Consider the following 22,183-nt stretch of genomic DNA (forward strand, 5'->3'; position numbering starts at 1 on the left):
TTTCAGTGTCACAGAGCCCATGCAATCATCCCCATAGAAAGCCTAACAGCCCAGGACTCTGAGGCCACACTCAGCACCCAGAAGCATGGCAGTCGGGTGCTGCACTCAGCATCCATGAGTATCAGTGCCTCCTGTCTTCTGACTACACAGACTACACAGTAAAATCGCAGGATCTGGGGTCTGGCTGGTGAGAGCTCTTATCCTGCATTCACCACTTACTGGCCACGTTATCTTGGGCAAGTGACTTCACTGAGCTTAGTTTCCTCATCTGCAAAATGAGGACAATGTCTCCAGGCAGGGCTGGTGAAGGCTAAACCAGATGGTGAAGAAAAAAAACACGCAACAGCTACCGGTCTCAAGTACTTACTAGTCACACTACTAGTCATTCTTTGAAAAGCACGGTGCTTGGCAGCTAGTAAGTGCTCAGTAAACCAGGACCATTATATTTCTGTTGTGTGTTGTTCCAGACCCAGTGGGGTCCCAGGCAGGAGACGGTGCTGCCACCTCAGCACAGGCACACTGCCCCCTGGTGCTCACACGGGGGAATCGGCGCCTGCAAGAAGCGCTATTCCAGCCAACAAGCCCAAGGCTGGTCTGAGTCTGCACCAGGCCCACTCTTGGCCCATCTGTCCATCAAAGCACCTTGGCAAGGACATGCCAGGGCCTGCTGGGTGCCGGCCCCAGAGGAAGGGCCCGGCTCCTGGACTTTCAGTTCTCTCTGCTGCCAGGCAGGGCCTGGGGAGCCCCTCGGTTCCCTCTGGAAGGTCCTGAGTAAGCAAGGAGGGGGCTGGAGGGGGCAGGTAGGGGGCAGGTGCAGGTGGGGACGTGCAGGCTGAAGCAGTGTGGGGCTAAAGCAGGGGCAGGTGACTGTAACAGCCTGGAGGAAGCCTGGCTTCTGCAGATCAGAAACGGTCCCAGTGGTGGAGCACAGCCAGGTGCTGCCCTGCATGGACATCCCAAGCAGCCCTAAGCCCTGAGCCTCCCCTGCATATGACCTTGCACCCCCCCACTCCTGAGGATGCGGTCGTCCTAGAACCCACAGGGCATCTGTGCCTCTTCCCCCGACCCCCATCGAGCTGGCTCTGTTTCCTGGGGACAGGACAGGAGGCCTGTAGCAATGGGGGCTCAAGGACCCTCACAGGCCCCACAAAGGAAGCAATGAAGCACCCTTGCATTTGGAAGGGTGGGAACGAAGAGTCGCTCCTCAAAGCCCGAAAGAACACAGCGGGCTGGACTTCTGAAGTCAGCTATCATGCTGGCGGCAGGGGGACCCGAGTGACCTTGGAAGGGCCTAGTCGGGACGCTGTGCTGGCTCACCCCACAGCAGCCACCTCTAAAAACCCCGGATCATCCTGACGTCAAAAGACGGTTTAGCGCAGTGCGAGGCAGGCATCAAGAAGAAATTATAAACTCCAGCTCGAAAAGGAGGGAAGCCCGGGCTGACAGGAGCAGCTGGGCTGGAAAGCGGAGGCAGAAATTCCTCAAGTTAATGCTTTCTAAGGCCCCTCGGGCCACTCCCAGGTCTTGTCTGAAGCTATTTACTTCCAGGGGGGAAAACCCTATTGATCTTCATTCAGTGGCTGTCTGCTCCAACACGGTCGCGATGTTTCAGCGCATCACCAGTCACTGTGAGAAATTTCTCATTGTTTTACACACAGCGGCTACCAAACTCAGGAGATGAACGTTCAGGACCATTTGGGTGAACTGATGGCAGGGGATGCAGACAGGGCTGACTTGGGGAGGGGACCTCAAGCCCCTGGGACTGACTGCAGTGTCCGCTGGGCTTCCCCGCCTCCCAGTCCAGGCTCAGAGTCTCAAAAGTCTGTTTTGCTCCTAGTGTAGATGCTGGGTGAGTCTGCCCGATCCGCCCACCTTCCACCCCGCCACATACACCTGCTTTATGTCTCTGCAGTCATTTGGCTCTGAACCTCCCCCTGGCTGGCTAGAGATCACCACCATCCGCTGGAGCTCCTCCAGCTAACGCCACCACTGTCTGGTTCCCTTCTCAAATGCTAGACTGGCCCTTGATTCTACATGTATGTAAAATAAGGGACGATCTAGACATGAAACCTACCAAGGCATGGACAGTCCCCACCAGCCCACACTGAAAGGTAACTTAAAATCACAGAATATCCCAAGCATCATGGCCAACTCAATAGTTTACAGATGAGGAAACTGAAGCTCCGGGGTGGTGGGAGAGTGTGACTTGGCCAAGGTGGCTCAGGAAATTGGTGGAAGGCAGAGTAGAAAACCCAGGCCTCCTGGTTCCCAGCCCAAGGTCCCTCCACATCAGCGTCTAGGTCTAGTAGCCAGGAAATCCAGGTCCCCACATGAGGCCACAGAAGCACTGGAAGGACCCATGCATTAAGCTGCTTTCCATGAGTTAAGACTAGGATCCATCTGAACAATAATAACGATGATAATAATAATAATAATAAAATGCTGAACAATGTCTTGAAAACCTTCAACGAGCAACACTTGATAACAACACACAGAATACATCTTCCACATATTCATATAAAATAATCAATGATCATTTTTTTCCTGCAGACTACAATCCAATTACTCTCTCTCCCTCGCTCTCTCCCTCACTCTCCTTTGTTACTTGCAAACCATCCAAGCAATCAATGCCTTGACCTCTCCCTCTGATAGACACAATTACAAAAAGACAGAGCAATGCAATTCATCTATTCAAGACGGATTGTTTGAACACTCTGTCACACTGCTGAGCTATCCATCTCCTTGTCTAAGAGGAAATTTAAGCCCCCAAAAAAGGCACAAAGAGAGGGGGCGGGTACGCTGCTCCCCAGTCCAGAGAGCCCCTCGCACACCTGCAGGAAAACCCTCTCCTGGGCTGGTGCTAGGCGACGCCTGCCTACTGGAGAAGGATTCGGCTCCCAGCACAGCCAGCTCAGGCCCCCGTCTTGGGAACCAGAACCATCCAGCACACCCAATTTCCAGGGCCTCAATTCCTGTGGCCCCAGCCAAAGCCCTGAGATTTCAGGGCTGGAGAGAGAGAGAAAGAAGAAAGGAGAGGGCATTGGGCCCGGCCAAGGTGTTGTGTTTGGGTTTCAACATGCTATTCTCTGTGTGTGTGTCTCTCTCAACACACCGTGTCCACTGTAGCCGTTGGCTCCTGCTGAAACTCCAGCCTGGGCTCTGAAGGAGGCAAATTCAGCTCCCCAAGGAGCTCCAGAGAAACCCAGGGATCTCAGAGCCTACCCATCCTCCATCCAAGCTGGCAGAGCTCCGGCGGTCACGTTTGGCATTGGCACAGCACCCCAGTCCTCGGGCTGGGAATCAAATGGGGCAGGGCTCTTGGATATAAATGGCTTGGGCCGACACGCTAATTAATCCTGGGGCTTAATACGAAGAAGATTAGAAGAGAGGAGGGCTTTGCCATCCTTAATTGCATTATTACACGCTGAACCCAAGAAAGGGCGGGCAGGCTTGGGGCTTCCCCTCAGGGCAGTGAGGAGTCCCCGGGTGAAAGTCAATTTCACGGTAAGAGGGAGCGGGTGAGGATACACCATACCGCCCCTCCTCAGCGCATCCTTGCCTGGCTTCCCTCACCTGCTCCTGGCTTCCTGGGCCCCCAAAGACCACCACCCACTGGCGCTGGGCTTTGAGAGAGCCCCTCCCACCCCTGCAGGGGGAGGAACAGGAGAGGGAACCGCAATGCGTGGGCTGGGTGTAGAGCACCTTTCGGGCCCCTCTCTTCTCCCAAGGGCACCCTATCAATCAGGCCCCTGCACACACACACACACACACACACACACACACACACACACACACACACACCAAAAAACAAAAACAAAAAAACAGAGGGAATAAAGGAAGTCCTGGCCCACTACTAAGGGGCTGCCTGCTCCTGGAACGGTAACCAGACCAGGCGCTGGGACAGGCAAAGGTGCAGAGATAGAAACAATATTTTTGGCTTGCCTGGAGCAGTCTGGGCTGCAAAGGGTTAAGCCTAGTCGTGAGGGCTGTCCCCAGAGTCGGGTGCCTGGATTCCTCTGCCTCAAGTATCTGCCTGCTGGGGTCCTGGGCAGGAACAGGAAGACCCCAGCGCGGGCAGAGCTGAGGACTGTGTTCTACCCTCGTCCAGATGTCCAGTTCAAGAGGACCTGGAATCCAGGGGAGACCAGGGAAGAGAGAGAAGGGATTTCTGATTGCCTCCTAGGAAAACCTCAAGTACGGAAGCCAAGCTCGATATCGGTTGCCTGCACCCCGTCACGCCGCGGGCAGCCCAGAGTCCGCGCCTGGATTAGAGCCACAGGGTAGGAAGGCGGCCCTGGCTCGGAGAAGCCAGATGCTGGTGAGGGCGCCTCGCGAACCCAGGCGGCCCAGGTCTCCCGCCTGGCTGCGGGCGCAGGGCCTGCGTGGCCGAGGCTCCCGCCTGGCCAGGCCGGGCCCAGCCCTGGCGGTCTCGGGCCTGGGACACGCGCCCCTCCACCCTCTCCCCCGCCACCACTCTCCCTCCCCGCACAGCCCTGAGCGCTGCCTTCGGGATGCCTGGGGCGGCCGCAACAAAGTTAAAGCCCCGAGTAAGAGTCTCTGGCGAGAAGAGACGCGGAGACGCGAGAGCCTCAGAGCCGCGCGCAGACCCGCCAGCCGCCGCCAGCTGCTGAGGGATTTCGGCTAACTTTAAAAACCGCTGGCATCCCTCTCCTCGCCTTCCCTGCCTGCGCCGCTCGGGCTCTGCGCTGCCCCAGGCGGGGGAGAGGCCTGTGCCTCGATGGATGGCTGGAGCGACCGGGGGAGGGGGCGACCCTCCCCTGCCCCGCGCCGCGGGGCTGAACGGGGGCCACCGAGGCCGAGGGCGGCCACCGGGAGAGGAGACCGGCCGTCCTCGTCTGGCGAAGCCGGACCCTGCTTCCCCGCCGCGGCCGCTCGATCCCTGCCCCAGGTCAGGGCGAGGGGCCCGCGGGAAGCGGAGAGGCAAGAGAAGTTGGCGCCTTCCCCAGGGTTCCCGCTTCGCGGAGGAGCCAGGTCCCAGAACTCGGTCTGCGGCCGGTCCTGCTGGCAGTCGCGGGCAAATGCGCCCCAATGCGCCCGCGACTCAGGCTGGGACCCGAACGCTTCGCTACACTCCGCCAGGTCTGGCGGTCCAGGAGCGCGCAAGGGCCCCTCGCCCGCCGCAGCCCAGCCGCCTCTTTCCCAATAAGTAAGGCCCGTGACCCCGGCTTGGGAACTTTGTCCTCACCGGGTCGAGCTCCTGGTGGTCACCCGGCCCCGGCAGCCCCCAGAGACATTGGGAAATCTCTTGGGATCGCGGTCAGTGGCCCCCCGTTCCCGCCCCCGCCCGGGCGCACGGAGACCCTCGGCTCCCGGGAGCCCTTACCGATCCGGATGACGTGGGGCATCCCGCGCGAATCTGGGATCCAGAAGGCGCACACGAGGAGCCCGGCCCAGTATTCCCAAACCAGACTCCCGAGGCGCCGCCAGGGAGCGGTCATCGTTGGGCGCCGCCGAGCGTGCCCGGGGCGCGGCCGTGGCGGGCTCCCTGGGGCGGCAGCTCTAGGCGCGGGCGCGCAGCAGCCCCCGAGGCGCCGCCTGGGCCAGCAGCCCGGCTCCCGAGCGCCGCTGCGAGTGGGGGGCGCCCCGCGGCGCCGCGCACATCTTACTGGGGGGCCGCCCCGCCGGCGCCCGCCCCGCCTGGCTGCCGCCCACGGGCCCCCCTCGAGCGATGCTCCTGGGCTCCGCCCGGGCTCCGCTCGGACTCAGCTGCGGCTCGCGTCGGCTCTGCTCCCGCGCGGGCTCCCACCTGCCCCGGCTGCCGGGCGCTGGCAGGCGGGCTGCACGCGCGTCTCCGGCCGCTCCTCCTCCAGCCGCGGCGGATGCTATCGCCCGGGCTCGCACAAAGCCCCGGAGTGGAGTTGCACGCGCGCACACACTCCCTCCCAGCCCCCTCCCTCGCGCCCTGCCTTCCGCCTCCCGCGCCGCCCGCGCTCCCTCCGCGCACTCCCCCGCGCACATACACTTCACACTCAAACCCGCCGAGGCGTACACTCGCGAGCTCACACCTGCGCAGGGGGCGGGGAAGGGGGCCCGGGACCCGCTTTAGGGGGACGGCGGGAGAACAAGGACTCTCCTCGCTTCTCAGTCGTCCCCATCCGCCCTGCGGCCCCCGGTCCCCTTCGACTGCGAGGGCACGGAGCCTGGGAGCCGGGCGTGGAGCACGAGAGCTGGCACCGCGAGCTGGGAGACGGCGGCAGCCTAGCGGCCCGACCAGCTGGAGGAGACGCGCCCGCCGGGAGCAGAGGGACCCGGGGCCCGCCGTCGGCGGAGTCTCGCCTTCCAGCTCCCACGCAGCCGGCGCTGGCCGGACGGCAGCGGCTGGGGACTGACCCAGGAGCCGGTTTCCCTCCCTAACCCCCATCCCTCGTGGAAGCAGAGTTAGAGTTGGGCCCGGGAGTCGGGGGAGACGAAATTCCAGGAGGATCGTCCAGCGTTGGACTAGGGGAGCTGCCGGAGCTGGTGGGGGTGGGAGAGCCCAGGGCAGCAGACCCTATGCTGTGGAAAGCCGAACTTGACCGTGCACCGCCACTACGGGGGTTTCGGAGGAAGATGGCTTAAATCCTTAGATACAGAGGGACGGCTGAGATGCACCCTGGTACTTCGCATCTCTCTTCTCCAACTCTGCAGGAGGACGGGCCCCCCTCCCCATTTCTCCTGAGAAAGAATAAAGAGAAACTGTAATTTTCCGTGGGGGTGGAGCAGGACCTGAGGGGGAGCAAGCTAGAAAGGGTTAAAAAAAAAAAACACCTTGTTTATTAGCGATAATAAATTTTTTTTCAAGTGGCGCTGGGTGTCGAGGGAAGAGAAGAGCTGTGGAGCGAGGCTGGAGCAGGAGGCTGCGAAATACGCAGTTAGGCGAGTTTAATGACCTTTTTGACAGAGACAAAGCGGTGCCGATACAGTAGATAAATAAACGAATCTGTCACCGGGCAGCGGCTAGGCTGTGTGTGAATTTATTTTTCTCATTTAAATAATTTGATCTATTCCATCATTCCAATCTCTCCCATTTGCCAGCTGTCTGGTAACAGCATGGCCCCCAACATCTGAAAAACAAATCTTTAATTTTCTTACAAATAGCCTATGAGTCGGGCTCTATCTGGCTTGTTAATTCCCCGTCGTTTCTTTCCCTCCCTGTCCAGGCATAGGAAGCATTGTGCGGGGAAGTGGGTATTACTGCAGGGCCAATCCTGGTGATTGGGGGAGGCGGGGGAGGTACCCTCTCCCTCCTGAAATGGGAGCAACCCTGGAAGGAGCAAGAAGGGAAATTCCCAAGGATTTCCTCTCCAGAAGGGAAAGAGGTGTGCAGGTCTTGAGGACATCCTCAAAGATCCGTCAGCAAATAAAGGTTGCCTTTTTTTTTTTTTTTTTTTTGCCAGACTTTAGGCCTTCCTCACCCTCCAGCAGGAGTGGCTGGTTTCCCAAGCAGCCACTGAAAAATGTGGCCCAAGGGACCAGAGGGAAGGACATGCAGACCAGAGCCAGAGAAGCAGCAGCTGCCACCTCTTGATAGAGAGTTACGGGTCCCAGTAGGCACCGGCAATGAGGATGTGCAAGAGAAGGGAGCAGAAGGCCCCGCCCTCTAGGGTAAAGCTGAAGGCGCCTCTTCAAGAGTGGACACCCCATTCCCAGCACTTATCAGCTTCCACAGCTGGCTTAGTTGTTCCAAGGAACCAGAAAGTCCTGGCTGATGACTAAAGAAGGAAATTCTAGTGGCCTGCGAGGGAAATGGAAAAGGCAATGGCAGGATCTGAACTCAAGGCAATGGGTGTAAGGCTAAAAAGGCATCGCCAACAGTGTCCAAGAAAAAAGAAAAAACAAGAACGCAAGCAAACCCCAAAATCGTTGCAAGCCGCTTGGTACCTATCTTCCTAGGGCTGGGCCCTGAAATGGCTAGGGCCTGGGGGAGGAAGGGTGAGCCGGGATGCTAGGTCTCTACTGGTTATCCTGCAGGCAGCCTCTTGCCATGAGAGGGACAGGGAACAAGTGACCTGGCTGGAAAACCAAAGAGTGGAACTTGTAGAGGTGTGACTCCAGGGAATGGGTAGGTATGTGCCCTGGACCAGAACTCTGGCAAAGGCCAGTGGTGAGAGAGGGATGAAGGGTGAGGAGCAGGAGGAGGGAAGCAGTAGCTTCCAAGAAAGAGACTGGCCCTGGAGAAGCACATGGGGGAAGGCGGTGGGGCAATCTGAGGACCCGGGGCTCAAGCGTGTAGCCCTGCAGCCCCCTCAGCACCCCCAGGGAAGCAGCATCTGCCAGGCCTTGTTCCTGCCGCATCCTAGACTGAGCGGGAGTCAGCCAGCGCTGCGGAGGGAGGCTCTCCTCTGCTGCCATGTTGGCTCTGTTGGGGAAAGCCTCCAGCTGCAGAGGCTGTGGGACTCAGTTCATGGGCCTGGAAATCCAGCTGGAACCGTGGGTCAGCGGGAAGCCGGCTGCCCCCAGAGGGGGGCCAGGCCTTATTCTGGACCTAGCTGCGAACCATTGTGTTACACAGAGGTCTCCTCACACTGACAGCAGCCGGCTCGCTCCCGGTCAGGGGAGGGTGGGATGCACTACAACAGAAATAACAGCCGTGATGACAGGGGCCGCTAGTGTTTATTACACGCTCTCTGTACTCCAGGCGATGCCCTGCTCAGGGACCCTTCTGTGCATCACTTCATCTGACCATCTCCCAGCCCTCTGTAATAGGATCTGGACGATTTTTGCAGTTTACCGTTGAAGACTCTGAGCCTCAGAGGAGTGGGGGAGGTCCAACGTCACACAGCTAGTGTGTGACACTTCTCCTCCCCCTCCCCTCGTCCCCTCCCATTCTCCCCTTTCCTTTCCTTCCTCTTCCCTCCCTCTAATTGCATTGGCCATCACCGCCAGGCTTTGTGGGCTGGGAGCCAGGACCCCCATGCAGGCCCATCTGCATCCTAAGCTTGTGTGCCTGACCCTTGTCCTGTCCCACCTGGACTGAGCAGGGGACAGGCTCCAATAGAGGACCTTCATCACCGCCTATGCAGACCTACTGGGCTTCTGGCTGTTTATAGAAAGGCTGCTGGTGGACTAGGATCTGACTCCTTCAGTAGAGCAAGCTGGGGAGCTCCGCTGTCCCCAGCATGCATCGGGAGGAACCTGCAGCCCCCTGTCTCTGCCGTCGTGCACCTCTCCCGGCTGCCTTGCCACCAGCAGGCACCAAGGCTGGCACGATCTCAAGCGGCATCTCCAGGGATTGGGAGCCACCAATCCCGGCTTCTTGAATTGTTGGTAAACAAGTCTATCCCACCAGCCAGGCCTCTGCTCCTTGCTCCCCCACGAGGCAGGCAGAGCGGATTTATGAGGCCTCCCAACCTCATTCAGACTAATGCAGCTTTTCATTCCAAAATAAAAGGGGCCGCTGTCTGAAAGGACAAGTGCTCCTGCATTTCATTAACATCCCTGAAAACGGCTGAGCTGGCCCAAGTCGCTGCCAGCAAGATTCATGTCTCCCACCGGCTCACAGGTGGGGATGGGGGAGGAGGAAACCCTAAGCTGCAGGGCCCCTCCCGAGCGCCTCCCCTGCTTCCGCCCAGCAGCGGGAGGGCTCCCCTAGTGATGGCCAAGCGGGCCCATTTGGAAGAGTCCCCTGTGTGTGTGTTTTGTTTAGACTGATCCACTCCAGCTCTCAATCCCCCCACAATCACGGTGAGTGATGGGGCCCTGGGCTCGAGTTACCGAGATTCATGATCTCCGCTTCCCCAGGAAACCACGGAACACAGGCGTGTGGTTGCTGAGTGCAGATTCCTAGGACGTGAGTGCCCTCTGCCGAAGCCTGCCTACCTTCATCTCCCTTCAGACTGCCCGGCGGGCAAGCTGCAGGCGGGCTCTGGCCACTCCCCTAAGTGGCAGCCCTAGCCTGGTGTGTGCTCAGGGAGCCCTGATGAGAATGGGGGGAGAAATTAACCTCACCACCATCTCAACCTGGAGGGTGGCCAGGACAGAAAGCTGCCAGCCCTTGCCTGATCTTTGTCACCTTCCTGAATGGGAGGCAGGAGGAGGGGAGGCCTTCCTCATCCCCTCTCTTCACTTAACAGCAACCTCTCCTCGGCAAAATCCCCCTGTGCCAACTTCCAGAGCTAAGCCTCGGCCCTTCTTAAGATGCTGTGACCTGCCTCTTGGTTCAGGGATGGGCACCCTTTTGTCATCCTGGGTCCTTTGTCCCTGCTCCAAGAAGGAAGAAGCACAGAGCGGCCGGCTGCCACCTGAGCAAGCAGCAAGCCCTGTGAGAGTTGCATCACCTTACATTTTTGTCAACAGTCAAGCAAGTTCATTCCCACTGAAGTCAATTCCTGTGTTTATTGTCAGTTTAACCTGCTGCTGTGAGTTATTTCTCAGCAGTAAGGGGGACAGGTAAGCAGGCCACCAGAGATCTGTTATTTTCCTGACACCTACATTTCAATAGTTTGGGTGCAGTTCTGGGGGCGAAGTAAACGCTAAGGCAGTCCTGTTTGTATCTATGCATAATGGAACAGTCTCCAATGATTTCAAAGCTGAGGGGGGATTCTGCTGCACAGCGGGAGAGGAGGAGAGGAGAATTGCCCATCAGAAACCATTCCCACCCAACCCCTGTTACCAGCGGTGGGGAGGAGAGCCACTCAGTCATTCCATAATTAATCTATTCACGAGGTCCCTTGGTCACCGCTAGACATTCATATGGCCACACTAATTCATCCATTTGCAGGATCATCCACTCATTCTCTTTCACTGATTCATTACTCAGTCCCTTATGCATTCATCCTCGCATCCATTCAGTCATTCCTAATTCATTCATTCATTCACTCAATCCCGTAATGACTCACTCACTCACCCTTCACTCGTTTGCTCCTTCATCCCTCACTCACTCATGCATTCACTTTACCCGCTCAGTTGCGGATTCATGCATTCATTTAGTCATCTGCTCTTTCGTTCAGGCACTCATCAGGCATTCAGTTGTTCACTAATCCATTCATGTATTCGGTCCCTTGCTCAGTCACCCACTTCCTTAAATACTCACACATTCATCCTCTCAGCCACTCACTCACTAACTGCCATACGTGTGCTGCCTCCCCACCAGGCTGGGCAGCCACTGCCTGCTTCTCTCGTCCTCAGCCTTCAGCCTGAGCATCAAACTGCCACCCAACTTTATGGTACAGCCCAGGGTGCCACAGCACTGTACTGAACTCACCAGTTAGCTACCCAAGCTTTGTGACTCCTTCAGAGCACCTAGCTCCCTGCTTTATCATGAAATTCAGGAACCTTCAGGATTCAGCTGACCTACCTGACGCTGGAGATGGTCTGGACATTTGACTTGCCAGTGAAGACCAAGGCCCAGAACGCCCCAGAGCCAAGGTCTGATGATGGATGTGATGTTAGAGGTGCCCCTTGATGACTGTAGCCTGCCAGGCTCCTCTATCCATGGAATTCTCCAGGCAGAAATACTTGAGTGGGTTGCCATTCTTTTCTCCAGGGGATCTTCTTGATCCAGGGAACTGAACCCGGATCTCCTGCATGGTGGGCAGATTCTGTACATCTGAGCCACCAGGGAAGCCCAGCTGTGATGCCACCACACCAAGCCAGAAGCCACAGTGGCTTCCATTCACGTGATCTTTTTGTCCTTGAAATAACCAAAAGATGACGAAATGAGCTTAAGGGAACCAAATAACGTGAGAACAAATTACTTGCTGGGGTTGAGGGTGGGGCAGAAGCAGGCATGTACTTGGCTCAGGGTGTTGCAGAGTAGATGATGGGAGACTAAATGAATTCACGAATGGATAGGTGAGAGAAAGCAGGTGAATGAGCAAGTGAATGGGAGAATGAATGACTACATGAGTGACCTGTGCCCAGCAAATAAGCAGCAAAACTGAGCTTTTGACTCAAGTTCCTGGAGCTCAAGTCCAGTGTTGACACCCTGCTCCCACACCCTGATCTTGTAGGGTGTAATAAGAGGTGGGATAAAACTAGAACATAAGTCAGCCATCAGTAGATTTTTCCGGAGAAGTACCTTCTTTTGGAGGCTGTGGTGAGCAGTCCTGTCTGCACCTGTGCCCCCACGGGCAGGAGGCTGCCGTCATCCCTCCTCAGAGAGCGAGAAAGCGAAACACGAAAATCCAATCACCGAGTGATAAGAAAATAAACAAGTGAACTTCTCCAAGTTTGCCAGACTTCCCTGCCTGAGGCCAGCTTAATTAAAGTTGATGTAGAATTTTAAAGTGGGAAAATAATCAGGGCAAGTGGCAGAAAAGAGAGGAAGGAAAACATTGTTTCGTTTTGCGTTTTGCTCCCTCTTAATTATGCCACAGACTGTCTCTCCCGTGGATCCCATCCCAAGCCCGCCCTCCGCCAAGATTCCAGCAGGTGGTACGCTGTGTGAGCGGTGCGGGCACACCTGTGCCTCTCTGGCATGCAGGTATGGCGCTGCTCTGCCCGCAAGACAGGCGAGGCGGCAGGCAGCCAGGCTGGGAGTGGAGAGGAGCACGTGCCCTTGGGCGGAGGACCCCGGGGAAGATGGGGACAGCAGGCTCTGGGGAAAAGATGCTGCCTTCCTGCCCCAGGGCCAGAGGGGTGTGGGCACTGGGTCCCCAACTCGCCGTTGATGTCAGATCTGGGCTCTGATCCAGACAGTCTCAGCCCCCATCTCATAATACAGAGGATCTCCAGGGATATAGTCCCTATCCTGCCTGCATCTAGGAAGAGATTTTCCTCCAGCAACTGTCCAAGGCGGAAGGAAGTACTACTGTTTGCGTGCAGAATGGGGCTGGGGGTGGCCAGAATTCCAGCTGCAGCCGGTGCTGGAAATCCAGCTCACCCTGCATCATATCTGAACACTCAGTGTGCTCTGCTTTTGTGCTGGTCTCCCTTCCGGTGTCTTGTCCCCAGCAGGGAGGGCGTGGAGAAGGAAAGCACCAGCCTCAGGGAGCTGGTCAGATGCAGCCTGGAACAAGGAAATCTATAGGCTCCTCTGGCGGAAGAAGGGGTAGATTCCTCAAGATTTCATTGAACGAAGCTGGGCAGGCGAGCGCGAGAGCGCACCTGTTCCTGGCACTTTGCACACACAAACACTTGCGTACAAAAAGATGCCTGTGCTACTGCAGGCATGCACAGACTGGCACACTCAGCTACTGGCATCCACCTAGTGCTAAGGAAAGTGGGGACTGGAGCCAGGCAGCTGGCTTCACATGTGCCCTGTCTCTTGCCAGATGAGTACCCCTGGGCAGTTTACCTTATTTTTCATGCCTCTCTTTCCTTGTCTATAATACGGGGATAATGATAGTATCTGCCCAGCAGGGTTGTTGTCAGCATTAAATGAATTAATACATGTGATGTCCTCAGAAATGTACCTAGCACATGGTCAGAGCGTGTTGTACTTAGTGATGAACTCTCCCTTCTTCATGGACATGTCAGACACCTGAGTCCACCCTGGGGGAAAAAATAACCCTCTTTCCTGCAAGCCTGTATTACACATGCACACACCTGGCTCCAGGCCCCCAGGGTTCACTGGATGTGTGTGAGCGGGAGGGGCTCAGAGGAATGATGCAGGTCAGGCCATTCCTCTGCTCCCCTCCCCCCACTCACTCCCACTATGAGGACAGCATCCACAGAAGCTGTGTGTGCACTGGGGGTGAGTCTCTGTGTTCATGCAATGGGCAGGCTGGCGGCCAGGGGAAATGGAAGCCTAGAGCTTGATCCCCAAACCTGCTGTCAGGCTTGGAAAACTCTCCAGGCTCCCTCCTCCCCAGCAAGCCCCAACCCCTACTCACCTGGGCTTCCTGCTGGTCCTGTCCTTGGTGATGTGCCTGACTCCTCTCTGATCTCAATCCAGGATCTTCTGATCCTCAGGAGTACTTCCCAACCTGTAAGAGACATAATTCAAAAGATTCCATTTAGAAAGAGAACACACCCTTCCCACCCCATTCAGAGCAGGGAGCCTTCAGAGACTTCAGGGAGGGCTGGGGTCCCCAAGCCCGGAGCTGTGAACACTGCTGTGCTCCCTGCAGACAGAGGAAGGCAGCTGCAGATGAGAGGAGGGAGAGGAGGCTCAGGGGGGAGCCCTGCACTGGGGAGGGAGGAGGCCAGCTTGCAGGAGCCAGACCCAGCTCTGTGTTATCTCTCAGGCACCAGGAAGACAGAGCGATGGGGAAGAAGGTTCTGCCAGTCAGTTAATCCCAGGCTCCCCTCTTCCACCTGAGTTGCATTGGGTTGAGGAAACAGGACAGGTGCCCGTGGCCACAGCCTCATTTCTCTGATTCAGCTTCATTTCATTCTATTGACTCAGCTGGCTGAGTCCCTTTGCTCTCAAGCATGTATGTCCATCCCTTCCAAGTACCAGGATGTTCAGAGATACTCAGAGAAGCCCAAAACTCTGAGTAGCTTGAGGACAGGTGAGAACCAGGGGATGGGGACAGAGAGCAAGATTCAGATACTGGGGATTCTGGATGGCCCTCGGGTTTTCCCTGCCAAGTGCAGGAGGTTCCCTGCACATTAGGTCATTGGGGTCTTGGATGGTGGTCCCACAACAAAGCAGCTAGGATGGGACCCTGGCTGGCTGTTTATGTGGCTCTCCTGGGTGCCCCCTGAGAGAGCCAGTGTGTGGGATGTAACCCAGGGAGGCAGGAGCCCTTAGGCAGAGGGCTATTATCTTCCTGATTTTTGATCCCGTGGCCAGAGACCAGAACAGAAGGACAGGGGTATGGACAAGAACTCCAGTTTCTGGTGGGGAGTTACATACCAGTGAGCAAAAAATAGAAACAATTTTCCAGACAATTCAAGGAAAAGCACTTTGCACCAATCACACTTCAAGCTAGTTCTGAATATCTGCACAGCTGCTTCCCTCATTCATTCGTCTGTTCTTTGTCAACAAGCATTATTGGCAGGGGGAGACCAGGAGGCTGAGGTGACATGGGAGGACCACACGATCACAGGTGGGGTCCATGGGATAAATAGTGGAGGTCAAGGGGCACAGGGCGTGATGAGGAGATGCAGGAAGGGATTGTGGGGGTCACAGCAAAGGACGGAAGGAATACATGGAGTGTTTGAGGAGACAGATGAGAAGTTTAGAATCCGTAGAAGCGACAAACTAGGGGTCATCTAACGTAAGAGCTCCTGGAACTCAGCCAAGAAAGACAGGTAGGAGCTGTGGTGACCCAGGGAAGAGAAGGGCGAGGTTGGGGGTTGGGAGGCAGACTCCCCCCTAGAAGCCGCTCCCAGCCTTGAAGAGGAGAAGAAACACAGATGAAGACTGATGTCAGGAGCAGGCAGAGGTACAGAGAGGAAGGAGAGGGGGTTGATGAATAAATTGGGGGTTGGCCAAAAAGCGCTTTCTGAATTTTCCATCAGATGCTACAGGAAAACCCAGTATCTTAGCAGAGGCTCACCTGGTGGCTCAGCTGGTACAGAACCCGCCTGAAAATGCAGCAGACACAAAAAAGAGACGCAGGTTTGATCCCTGGGTCGAGAAGATCTCCTAGAGAAGGAAACAGCAATCCGCTCTAGTATTCTTGCCTGGGAAATCCCACGGACAGAGGAGCCTGGTGGGCTCCAGTCCATGGGGTCGCAGAGTCAGACACGATTGAGTGTGCTTGCACACACACAGTATCTTAGTGAAAGTAGCTTCCGAGCCACTAGGAGCAGAAGGCCAAGCTTAGCACCAGCTCCTGGGAAGATCTTTGCAAAGCCAGGTGCCTGGGGCCCCACCTAGGTGCTAAAGCGCCATCCACACCCCACACAGAAAGGGAGCCTGGGCAGTGCCTGCACGGGGCACCCACCGTGTGCTGGGTGACCATGTATCTGTGCCCCTCTGTCTGCCTGCCTTGGAGGAGCTCTCAGGGCGCCTGGAGAGCCAGGCCTGGAAGCAGCACACTCGACGATGGGTCCAAGTGCTACAATAGCAGGTGGGCAGGGCTGGTACCCGAGGGAGCCACGGAGGAGGGAGAGCCCTCAGCAAAATCCAATGGCTTCCTTGATAAAGATGAGAGAGGAGTTTAAGCCCAGTGAAGCGGCCTCAAATCCAGGCGGGCTGGCACAGGCTGCTGCGGGATTTTCTCCACCATCACTGTCCTTCTTTTCCCCCAGCTTGCCCACCAGCCCTGTGGTTCTGAGTTCCCTGCCTAACCCCTCTCTGACCTCCAAGGCTGAGCTGTCTTACAGAGTCACCTGGGGGATTTTTAAAATAATGGTTTTGTTGAGGTCCGTTTACATGCCCTAAATTTCATCTGTTTTAAGTGTACAATTCAACGATTTTTTAGTAAACTCAGTGGTGCAACCATCCCCACGATCCAGTTTTAGAATATTTTTTATCCTCTCCAAAATACCCCTCCTGATCTGGGGGACTTGGACTCGGTGATTCTGGGGCAGGCCTGGGAATACGTATTTGAACAAGCGTGCTGGGGCATTCTGGGACTGTGGTGATGTTTGGGCACGTACTGAGTCTAAACCACTGTTGGCGGGATCAGTCCCAAGTGCACCCTGCGAATAGGGTGTTGCTCTTCTGCTCAAACCCTCCCCGTGGCTCAGGGAGAATATGTTAGGTGGAATGGTGATATGATTTCAGTGGTAATCAGATACATTTATTGTTTCTTGCTGTGTGCCAGGCACTCTAGGGTTTTTCACTTTTTTGATCCACACAACTTCCCTGTAAAGTAGGTGCTATTATTCACTCCGCTCTACTGATGAGGAAACGGAATGAGATGCAGGTAGAAGTGGTGAGGCCAGGTTTTGAATCCGGGTCACCTTCTCCAGGTCTCTTAACCTCTAGGCTACATCACCTTTCATGGACTGTGGGCTATTTTCCTCTCTTTAGCTGTCTCCAAGGCTCCCCTCCCCACCCTCACCTGCCCCCAACCCCTCTCCACTTCAGCCCAAACAGGCCACCTCCCTTTCCATGCCTTTGAGTCTTTGCATGAACTTTTCCTAATACCTAGATTTTCCTGCGCCCTTTTCTCCACTGGGAATTCCTAGCTATGCTTCAAAACCCAACTTCAATGTCAGCTCCTTTGTGATCCTTTCTAGAACTCCCCCAGAGTTAACTGTTCCTGTCCCTGTGTTTTTCCTGCATTTTCCACTCATCTTGTTTAAGGAGTGGCTCTTTTTATGCTATAGTTCATGCTGTGTCCTAGTCTATCTCCCCACCTTAACTGTGAATTTCTCTAGGTTGAGTGGGTGGGCAGTGTCTGCTTCATCTCCATCCACTGCATATCTACAGTGCCTGGTGTCTAAAATAGGCTTGTTGATCAGCAATGGTTCAGCCAGGACCGGGAGGTGGGGCCCTGGGGTGCTGCCCTCCCATCTCATTTTAGCCACCAGCCCCAAGAGTCTTATCCTGGGGCATCAGGGCCTCCTCTTCCTGGGTCACAGCCGCCACTTTTGAAATTGCAAACATGATATGACTCCAACAGCCAAGGCGGTGTTGTTTATTCTCCTCTGCATTCCGAGCGCTACCAAATGGTCCATTACATGGTGGGCACTCAGTGAATGCTCATATGAATGAGTGAGTGTGTGAGTGAGGCCCCATCCTCTTGGTTCTCTGACAAGGACGCTGTCTGGCTCTTTCCACTTAAAGACGCCTGGATCTTTCCTAACTCCACTTATGCAGGAGGTTAATTCAAGTGCTTTCCAGCTTAGCAAGCAATAAACAATTTGGTGTTGTGGAGAGTTGTTCTGCCTGTCATATTTATGGATCAGAAGGGGGAGGGGCCGAGGGCCGTTATTACATTCAGTGTTACAGGGAATGTTACATGCCCTTCCTTAATTACTTTCTTCCCTTTAATTAGATGGTGGGGAGGCGGGTGGGGAGGGCTGTCCCAGGGAGTGGGATCGAAATTCACAGCAGAGATGAAAGGTGTTGGTGGCATCCTGCTGTTTGATAGGACAGCAGTCATCTGCAGGGTCAGATGAAGTAGGAGGGGGCCATCCCCTCTCTAGAGGCCCCTGTAAACGGGGAATGGAGAGCTTTGCTCACTCCCTGCCATCTCCATGGTCCCTCTCTCCAGAGGCCCTGTTTCCGCACCCGATGCTTTCCCTCCCGGTTTCTCTGTTTCCAAGTGCTGGGAGCTGATCCAGCCTCCTGCCTGCTGCACACACCTCTCTCCTTTCTGAATCCACTCAAAGGTCACAGGCTAAGCTGCTCTCAGGGACACACAGCCCCTTTTGCAGTGGTGTAGCCTGGAGACCCTGGTCACCTATTCCCCTGGTCTGGCTGGCCAGAAGCTTGAGGACAATGCCTTCTCCCCAGCAGAAGCCCATCTCTCTGCCCCCATCCTCCCTGGAGCACCCCTAAATCCCCTCCCTGGAGGCATCCAAACCAAGCAATACAGTGTGCAGGCAGAGTGGTCAGCAATGGTTCCGCTTGGTGACTCTGGGAGCCCTAACACAATCCTTGCTGAATGGCTGGCCCTTGGTGCACAGAGAAGAAGCAGTAGCAGCAAACGTGTGATGTCCTCGAATCTTTCCCTGGCACCGCTGAGGCCTGAGTTGCAGCAGAGTTGCTGCAAACTGAGAGCATGAGCCACTGCTTCCCAGGATGGACCGGAAGCCACAGGGGCAGCCAACACAGCTGCTCTGGCGGCATCAGGCATCTGACAGTGGGGAGGGTTCCTGCAGGACCAGTTGATGGGGGCCCGGCAGGGCCCAGCATCCCTCACTCAGGCTGGCTGCCGTGCCAAGTCTCTTCCTCCTCTCCTCGCTGCCTGTGGGGAGACGCGCTCCAAACCCAGCCCATCTGCTGCATTTTCCCGAGACTCCCGAGATGATCCAATTCTGCACACCAGATGGGAAATAGCATGTACATTTTGGATGGTGATTAGTGTTTTTGTTTTTTTCCCCAAACGCTCATGTTAATGGAGCTCCTTCCTGAAAGTAAATTGGAGAGACTTCAGTTTGATGGAGTCTCGGCGACCTCCACTTCCCTGCCCCCCACAAAAGCAAGTGTGGCTTTCTTTCCCAGGGTCTGTGTGCCGGGGCCTTGCCCCAGCTCTGCCCAGGCCATTGTCTGCACTGGCCAGGAACTCATGCTCAGCAGAAAAAAGCTGGGCAGAGGACAGACATGCTGTGTTGCAGAAGGACTCCATGGAGCCTGGTGATTTCCAGGGCAAGCAACTCCAGGTGAGAGGCCCCTCAGCAATGGAGGGACAGGGCCAGCCGGGTATTCGTGTAAACACTGTAAAGATTATTATACCACCATGAACTCTGACTGAGCAAGGGAGTTAGGATTTGACTGCTGAAATCTGGACTTTTCTCAGGGCTTCTGACTTGAGAGGAAGTTCATATATGATGCCAGATTCCTAAGGACTAGAACTTGGGTCTTTCTATGCATTTGAACCAACACATGGTACATGGTTGGATCAACAGATGCTTACTTGACTGCTTGCTGAATGAAAGAATGAGAAAGATAAAAGTATTTCAGGGCATGCAGTTATATGCAACACTCATTTCCCTTCATATTTGCAAATTTGCACATACATAAATACATACTGCTTCTCCCTGCAAACCAAGGAACTTGAAGAAAATACATATTTTATATAATACTTATACATATTTATACAATACATAAAAGCATATATTTTACATACAAGACACTTGGTGGTACTTTCAAATGTTGGTTTGCCCAGCTGTCATCTTGCCGCCATGAAAACCCTGGTGTGGCTCAGAGTTCAAGGAGTATGGCCAGGGACCCACAGGCAGTGAGCACCAGAGGAGAGAATCGGGTTAAGGGACAGTTGGCTTTCAAGACTTGCAAGCACCCTGAGTGTCCATCAAAGGAGGAGTGGATCAAGAAGAATGTGAAATGGATTACTACTCAGCCGTAAAAAGGATGAAATAACGTCATTTGCTGCAAAATGGATTATCTAGAGATTATCATACTAAGTTAGTCAGAGAAAGATAAATGTCATCTGCTGTCACTTATATGTGGAATTTAGAAAGGAAATGACCAGACTCAGACCAGAAAACAAACTTATGGTTACCTAAGGAGAAGAGGGAGAAGGATAAATTAGGAGTTTGAGGTCAACAGCTAAATACTTCTATATAGTAAACAGATAAATAACAAGAACCTACTGTACAGCATTGTATACTGTATAATATCTTCTAGTAACCTACAATGGAAAAGCAATCTAAAAATTTTATATATATACACATATATGTATATAACTGAATCACTTGCTATACTCCTGAAACTAACACAACATTGTAAATCAAATATACTTTAAAAAAAGAGATACAGTTGGCTCCAAAGGCTGCAGGAACCCAGTCACAGGTTTGGAATGGGAAATGATAAGGTCTGGTTCATGCTTATAAAAAGGACTCTACTCCTCTGAATTGGATGCACTGGGGCCAGAGGGCCTGGATGTGGGGAGACCAGGTCACAGGCGTGTGATGGGAAGGGCTTGGCCTAGGACAGCAGTGGTGAAATAGAGAAGTCGTGTTTCACAAGGAGGAGCCACCCGGCCTCTGTGGGGTGAGATGTGAGAGCGAAGGAGGCTGGGAGGGCAGCTGTGCCCATCTCAGGCATCGTTGGGGCTGGAGGGAGACCTGGTTTTGGGGAAAGGGTGATAAGGGGCAATTTGGGACCATAGGGTGAGATGTACACAGATTATCAACTGAAAATAAGGCCTTGGAGCTTGAAAAAGAGGTGAGAGGTTGGAGGCATGGATTTGGGAGTTCTGTCTTCATGAGGGAAGGAAAGAAGCTATGAACAAGAGTGAGACCCCCTGGGAGCGCGTAGGCTCAGGAGACAAGAAGCCACAAGCAGGGGCCCAGGAGATGTCCTACCCAGGCAGGGAGAGGAGTCAGGGGGAAGTGGGCTCAGAATGCACACATACGTGCAAACACAAGGGCTTGTGCTTGTACTGGACACTTGTACGCACACACATCAACATGTTCACGTATGCAAATACCTATGTATGCTCCTATTCGAGTACATGTATACACACGCTACACATACATCTTGAGAAAAGGGCACTAACTCACACAAGCAGATGTGACCAGAAGCACTCCCAGAGTGGGGAGAAGAATCTTGCAGGTAAAGTGAGGAGAGGAGGCTCTTGGCTCCTTTGCCTGAGTAGGAAAAGGTGAGAGTGAGGGAGCTTCAACCAAAAGGTGGCTCCCTGCAAGCTCAGCTTTCTCCAGGGCCTGCAAGCATCTCTCCTGTGGTTCTCCCCTCAGCTCCTCCACTGCCCACACCCTGGGTCTGGGACAAAGGGCTCAGATCAGCTTCCCCACAGAACACCACCTGCTGGCACCTTGCACACTTGGAATGCACCTGTCCCCCTGGTCCCACAGCTGGGACACCTCATGGTGGAGCTGACAGACTGGCAAGTCAGACAGCCTTCCAGCCCCACCATGCCAGTGGCTGTGGCTTGGCTCACACGCATAGTGGTGGAAGGAGAAGGCCGCTGTCTGGAGTAGAAATTCGGTGACCTCCGTCTGACCAGGTCTGACCCAGTGGCTTCATGCATCTTGTGTTCAGGCCTCAAGACATAGGAAAATCAGCCTTCTGACTGCCAACTCATGCTTTCTTGATGGTCTCTGACTCAAGTACAAACAAAAGTAAATGTCTTCCTTTAGTCTAAGACCCAGAAAACTGACCTAGGAGATAGTTAACAAAGACAGTCAGAGGCAGAAAGTATGGGGTGGCTCCGGTGTTTTCTGAATGAGCAAGAGCCCTGAGGCTGAAGCATCAGATGCCTTAGATACCATCACTGCTCCTTTTCTCTGAGTTCGAGGCAATGAGTCAGGGGGGGTCAAGGTGAAAGTCCTGAGAAATGCATCACCTTGAGTCCTTTTTAGGCATTGCCAACTCTGGCTAGGGTGCTTCTTCCACAATCTATCAGTTCCACTCTTTCTCAAAATGAAAAGAACATTTTCCAAGCTATTGGAGTGGGGTTCTCTTACAATGAATACTCAGAATGCTCTCAGCTATCTAAGACTGTCTGAGTCTCTGGTCCAGAATTTAACATGGACAAGTCAGTTCAGTTACTCAGTCATGTCTGACTCTTTGCAACCCCATGGACTGCAGCCCGTCTGGCTTCCCTGTCCATCACCAACTCCTGGAGCTTGCTCAAACTCGTGTCCATCGAGTTGGTTATGCCATCCAACCATCTCATCCCCTGTTGTCCCCTTCTCCTCCTGCCTTCAATCTTTCCCAGCACCGAGGTCTTTTCCAATGAGTCAGCTC

Source organism: Ovis canadensis, chromosome 1 (assembly GCF_042477335.2).
Source record: "Ovis canadensis isolate MfBH-ARS-UI-01 breed Bighorn chromosome 1, ARS-UI_OviCan_v2, whole genome shotgun sequence".
Lineage (NCBI taxonomy): Eukaryota > Metazoa > Chordata > Mammalia > Artiodactyla > Bovidae > Ovis > Ovis canadensis.